We start from the raw sequence: 5,594 nt of genomic DNA, 5'->3' as shown, positions 1-5,594 counted from the left end.
ATCCATATAAATGACTTCGTCAAGCTTCCCATTAAGAAAATTTGTCTTGATGTCCATTTGCCAGATCTCATAGTCAAGAGCGACTGCTATGGATAGGAGCACGCGAATGGACTTGAGCATGGCTATCAGACTAAAATTTTCCTCATAGTCCACACATTCTCTTTGGGTATAACCCTTTGCCAATAATCGGGATTTATAAGTTTCGATCTTTCCATCAACACCTCGTTTCTTCTTGTAGATCCACTTGCACCCAATGGCCCTAAAGTCCCTAGGTGCTTCCACAAGATCCCATACGTAATTTTAGCACATGGACTCCATTACATGTTTCATGGCTTCGAGCCATAGTTCCTTTTTAGGGCTAGCCATTGCCTATTTGAAAGACAATGGATCATCGTCACTACTGTTACTAACAATCATATTGGTTTCACCATCCGAACCATAGCGAATTGGGTTCCTAGAAACCCTCCCACTACGATGAGGCTCTGTGACTGTTTGCTCAGGAACAATGGTGCTTTCTTCATTTAAATCAACTTGCGTCGGTTGGACATGAAGAGTTGGAATTTCATCATCAACTTGCATTAATGACAATGGAACATTGGTTGGAGTCAATTCTTCAACCATCTTCTCTAAAACTACTTTGCAGCACGGTTTGAAGTTTTGGACATAGTCATTTTCCATAAAAGTAGCATTCGTAGAAGTAAACGCTTTCTTTTCTGAATGATTGTAGAAAATTCCACCCCGAGTGTCTTTAGGGTAGCCAACAAACATGCAAAATTCAGTTCGCGGTTCTAGCTTTCCTTCCTTTTTCCTTAGGACGTGAGTGGGTCTAGATTCTATAATGATGTAAACTAGGTTCACGACCATTCCAGTGTTCTAATGGGTTTTGGGGATTGATTTGGATGATACGACATTTAGAATGTCGTTCGTAGTTTCAATTGCATGTCCCTAGAAAGAAGTTGTTAGAGTTGAGTAACTAAGCATGCATTTAACCATATCCAATAAAGTTCTGTTCCGGCATTTTGCTACACCATTTTGTTCCAGAGTACCCGGGGCAGTAAGTTGTGATAAAATCCTAAGTCCAGTTAAATGATCTTGGAATTGCATATCAAAATATTCTCCACCCCTATCAGATCGCAAGATCTTTAACGTTTTACCTAATTGGTTCTGAGCCATAGCTAGGAATTCCTGAAACATTGAAGATGTTTATGATTTCCTATGCATCAGGTAAAGACATGAGTATCTAGAGTAATCATCAATGAAAGTGACGAAATACTCAAAACCACCCTGGCTTCTACATTCAAAGATCAACAAATATCTAAATGAAAAAGTCCAAGTGGTTCTTTGGCCCTATCACCCTTTGCAGAGAATAGACGCTTGGTCAGTTTTACTTCTAGACAAGATTCACAGACATGTAATTTACCTAAGGTGAGTTCCCTCAAAGGCCCATCCTTTGTAGGTCTTTGAATTCTATCATAGCCAATGTTACCCAATCTCAAGTAACATAAATACGTCATGTTATCGTTATCGGTCTTTTGACATTTATTGGTCCTAGGTTTAGCTACTTTGAATAAATTATTATAAAGCGCGATGGGTTCGTTAGGTCGCATAATATAAAGCCCTTTTTCCAAGCATGAAATATAGACTTATGATCCATTTAAAGAAATAGATATATTAGAACTTGTAATAGTCATAACAAATCGTTCTACTTGCAACATGGAAACTATAGCATCCAAAATTTGCTAATAAGGCTTAGGGCCTTGACTAGCATGCCGAGAGGAAAATAGTTGATTTAATTATGTTAATACATGAATTTGATGATTATGTGATTAGAAATGCATGTTTAGGTGAATTAAATATGCATGTGGGCTCCATTTGACTATTAGAGGCATATTTGTAATTTTAGCCCATTAAGGGCATACATGTAATATTTGTGTATATTGTGATTGATACCACGAGTGAGTGGTGATATATTTGCGATGCACGAACTGAGATGATCCTAGGGAGCAGTTTAGCTAGAAAGTCACAACAGGGTCGAATACCCGGCTCTGGAGGAGCCTAGGGGTATTTTGGGAACGTAATGTGTGTTCAGGATTTATCGAGTAATGGGTCATAATTTATTAATTATTTGGACATGTCTGGATTAAACGAGGATTTATAGGAACACTTGAGGAATTAGCGGGACGTGGAAAATGACGAAATTTCCCTTGGTGGCACTTGAGGGTTAAGATTAGCTTAAGGGCATCTTATAATTTTGGTAAATGGACATATATGGTTTAGGAAGCTGAGACTTTAGAAGGATTTGGGAAAAACATAAGTCTCTCTCTGCTTCTCTCTCTATTTTTCACTGTTCTTTCTCTCCCCCTCACTATGCTTGGTGGCTGATGAATTTTGGGGACTTTAAACTAAGGAAAGTTGAAGAAATGGACTTGTAGTGCTTGGGGAGTAGCTCAAGGATTGAACTCATTCCAGAGGTAAGAAATCTAGCACTGAATTGTTTAAGTTTCTACTGAATCTTGTTAAGAGTTATAAGTTTGCATGTGAAATGGATTTTAAATTTAATTATAGGTGTTGGCTGAGTTTATGGGATTGTCTATGGATTTGTTATGGAGCCTAGGTTGTGTTGAAGGGAAATCTAGGCTTAGTTTTGGGTTTAGCTGGTATTTGAGGTGAGAATTCATGGGTTAGGTTAAGAGAAATATGCTGAATAAATGGTGATTTTTTGGGTTTGGAGGCTCGAGTTGCGACCTTGTTCTTCAGGCGCCGCGACCCGTGTGCTGGAAGAGGCTAGAAGGCCTCTGATTTGCTAGGCGCACCGCGGCTCATGGTTTGGAGCGTCGCGACTCATGTCCCTCAGTAGAGAGGAATTTTCTCCTCTGACTTGAGCGTGCCACAGCCCTTAAGGGGCTGGGCCACCGCTCACATGTGAAATGTTGGCTGTTTGAATGTTTTTAGCTCGGGAACTCAAATGTTAAGGCTCAGGAAGGATTTTACTACCCGGTTTGGTAGAATCCAAGGTCTCGGTCGCTAGAATTATAGCTCGAAGTGATTTATTGGTATAGAACTTGATGGTTGATTATTATCAATGTGTTGTGACTAGGTGTTCAACAAGGCTCAAATTAGAAGACTGTGCTCGGGATTGCGGTGCTCAGATAACACGAGACACAGGTAAGAAAACTATTGTACCCGTAGAACAGGGCGTGGCCCTATTGATTGAATTGCAGGTCGTAACCCTGTTGTTTATGTTTAGTATATGTTTAAATATATGTTGATATTATGTTATGTGATGCATATTTATGAGTGAATGGCGAAGGCCGGAAATAGCAAAGGCCAGGAAGGGCGAAGACCGAGAACGGTAGGAAGCCGAGTATGGCAAGGGGCTGGGATCGACATTGAGCATGCGAAGTGCAGGTCATTAGGGAGAGACCCTCCTAGGATGCTTGAGTCATCCTCTCGACGAAGACTGCGAACCCAGGGCCCGGTAAGGCGCATAGGATGTTTTTTTGAGCACGCGACCGAGAACGTTGGTCACTATATGTTTAGCATGTTGGCTGTTTTGTTATATAATGTGGATTGATATGCATATGATATATGTTTTGTGTTGAGTTTTCTTGTCGGGCTTCGGTTCACGGGTGCTCTATGGTGCAGGTAAGGGCAAAGGAAAGGTCAAACAACCATGAGTACGGAGAGCGTGGAGTGACGGGTATAAGTTCGGCCTACCTGGCTGCCACGACCAGGGTTATTTTGGGAAGATGTAATGTATTGGTAGATTTGTCGCCTAAGTCGACCTTAAATGTGTTTTGAGATGTAAAGTATTTTCTAACAACATTTTGGGATCCCATTGTATAACTCTTTACGTTTTCAATGAATGACCGCATTTTTATATTAAATGCCTTTAAAATACTTTTATTACAATTTAGCTACACTTTCAACCTAAAACCTTGATTTGCAAGCTAATGACACGATTTTAACTTACTTAGTAACGAATCTAAGGAAGTAGGGCGTTACAGAAACTGAAATGAAATTTCTACTAAAATCCAGGATAAAATATACATCTTTCAAAATTAAATATTATTTTCGAACTTCAGGCGAGCTCTTCCTCTAGCTTGGACCGCAACGAACACTCCGTTCCCAACTCTAAGCTTTAAGCTGCCTTCTTCCACTTCCTCCAATGATTTAAGAAGCAGTAAATGTTGAAAAAACAATCAGAGTACGTAGGGGAATATGTGTGGTGGGCCCATTGTATACAACAACAAAATTTTCCATCTCTCATATATACAGTTTATATGATCAAGAAAATATCTAGACAAAAACATTAACATACAATATTATTAATCATGCAACATATACATAAATATACAATATATTTATATATTTCATATAAACATATAAATAAATATTCAAGAATATGAGAATTTACCTTTTGAAGCCTATCAAGTGTCCTTGAGTCTTTTCATATATATATTGATCTTTCTATCCAACGCATTGAGTACTCAAACCACGATCCTCCAGAGTATTCTCTACACCTCAAGATGTGTGTGGACACATAGAGAACATGAGTTTGTAATTTAGGAATAACAAGTATTTCTCAACACATGAGAACTTGGATTATGGTCTGAGAAAGGTTAGAATAAAGAAGAAGAAGATAATATTTTGTCTGACAAAAATTCTGAAACTATTCTGAATTATTTCTTGTGTTGTCTCTCTTCTCTTCTTATTATTCTATATCATACATATAGAGATTATTGTATTACCTTATTATTCTTAATAATAATAGTAATATAATAATAATATCATAATGATGATAGGAATTTATTTAGGTAAATATCTAACTAACCAAATTTGAAAATACCTATTTTCAAATTATAAATTAATTAAATAGATAAATAAAAACAACACTGATACAATATCATTGTAGTGGTACATGCATGGTATAGTCCTTGGACTATGTCATGTGTGAACTTCTATATTCTCTTTTCAGGGATATTGCATTTTTCTTTTATTTATTTATTCAACTAAAATCATGTTGGGGTTTTATGCCCTAATTAAAACTCAAATTCTTTGTAATCTCATTTTATTATCAATAAAAGAATAGAAATCATTTTTTGACTTGGTCAATCACTTTGCTCACATGTTCTATTTTCATGATTATTTGTTTAATATAAACTTCTATTAAATCCCGAGCATATAACTAATCTTATTTATAGTGACGTAATCACAGTGGAATATAAATATGATTATATGTTCAAAATAAGTTAGTCCTAAGATTAGTCAGTGCACTGGATTTACACTGACTTGCCAATCTACGATATGATCTACTTACACATTATAGTGTTATGTTCTTTCCAGAATATTAGCAAAGTAGATAAGATCGGATGTATTTGTTACATCGGACTGGACCGATATTGATAGTTGATAAGATAAGTAAACATACCGTTATTATCTATTCTAGTCATATCATATAGTTGACCATAGGTCAATTCAATCTCAATTCTGAGTGGTTAGTATTCTAACTGATTGTATTATTTGAGTTCTTTGACTTGTTCGTTACCAGCTTACCCTACGGACTAGCCCATACTTACATCTTGGGAACTCGA

The 5,594-nt window shown here is 37.1% G+C and overlaps 1 long non-coding RNA gene across 1 annotated transcript; it reads left to right on the top strand.

The window, feature by feature from the left end:
* Positions 1-952: 952 nt before the first annotated feature.
* Positions 953-3,866, top strand: LOC133821360 (uncharacterized). Its single transcript, XR_009887510.1, has 4 exons — positions 953-2,471; positions 3,098-3,165; positions 3,311-3,478; positions 3,646-3,866. It is a non-coding gene; the product is annotated as an uncharacterized LOC133821360 (long non-coding RNA).
* Positions 3,867-5,594: the final 1,728 nt, after the last annotated feature.

This window comes from Humulus lupulus, chromosome 3 (genome assembly GCF_963169125.1).
Source record: "Humulus lupulus chromosome 3, drHumLupu1.1, whole genome shotgun sequence".
Classification (NCBI taxonomy): domain Eukaryota; kingdom Viridiplantae; phylum Streptophyta; class Magnoliopsida; order Rosales; family Cannabaceae; genus Humulus; species Humulus lupulus.
The sequence above is the reverse complement of the archived record's forward strand: the minus strand, read 5'-3'. Positions and strand labels throughout refer to the sequence as shown.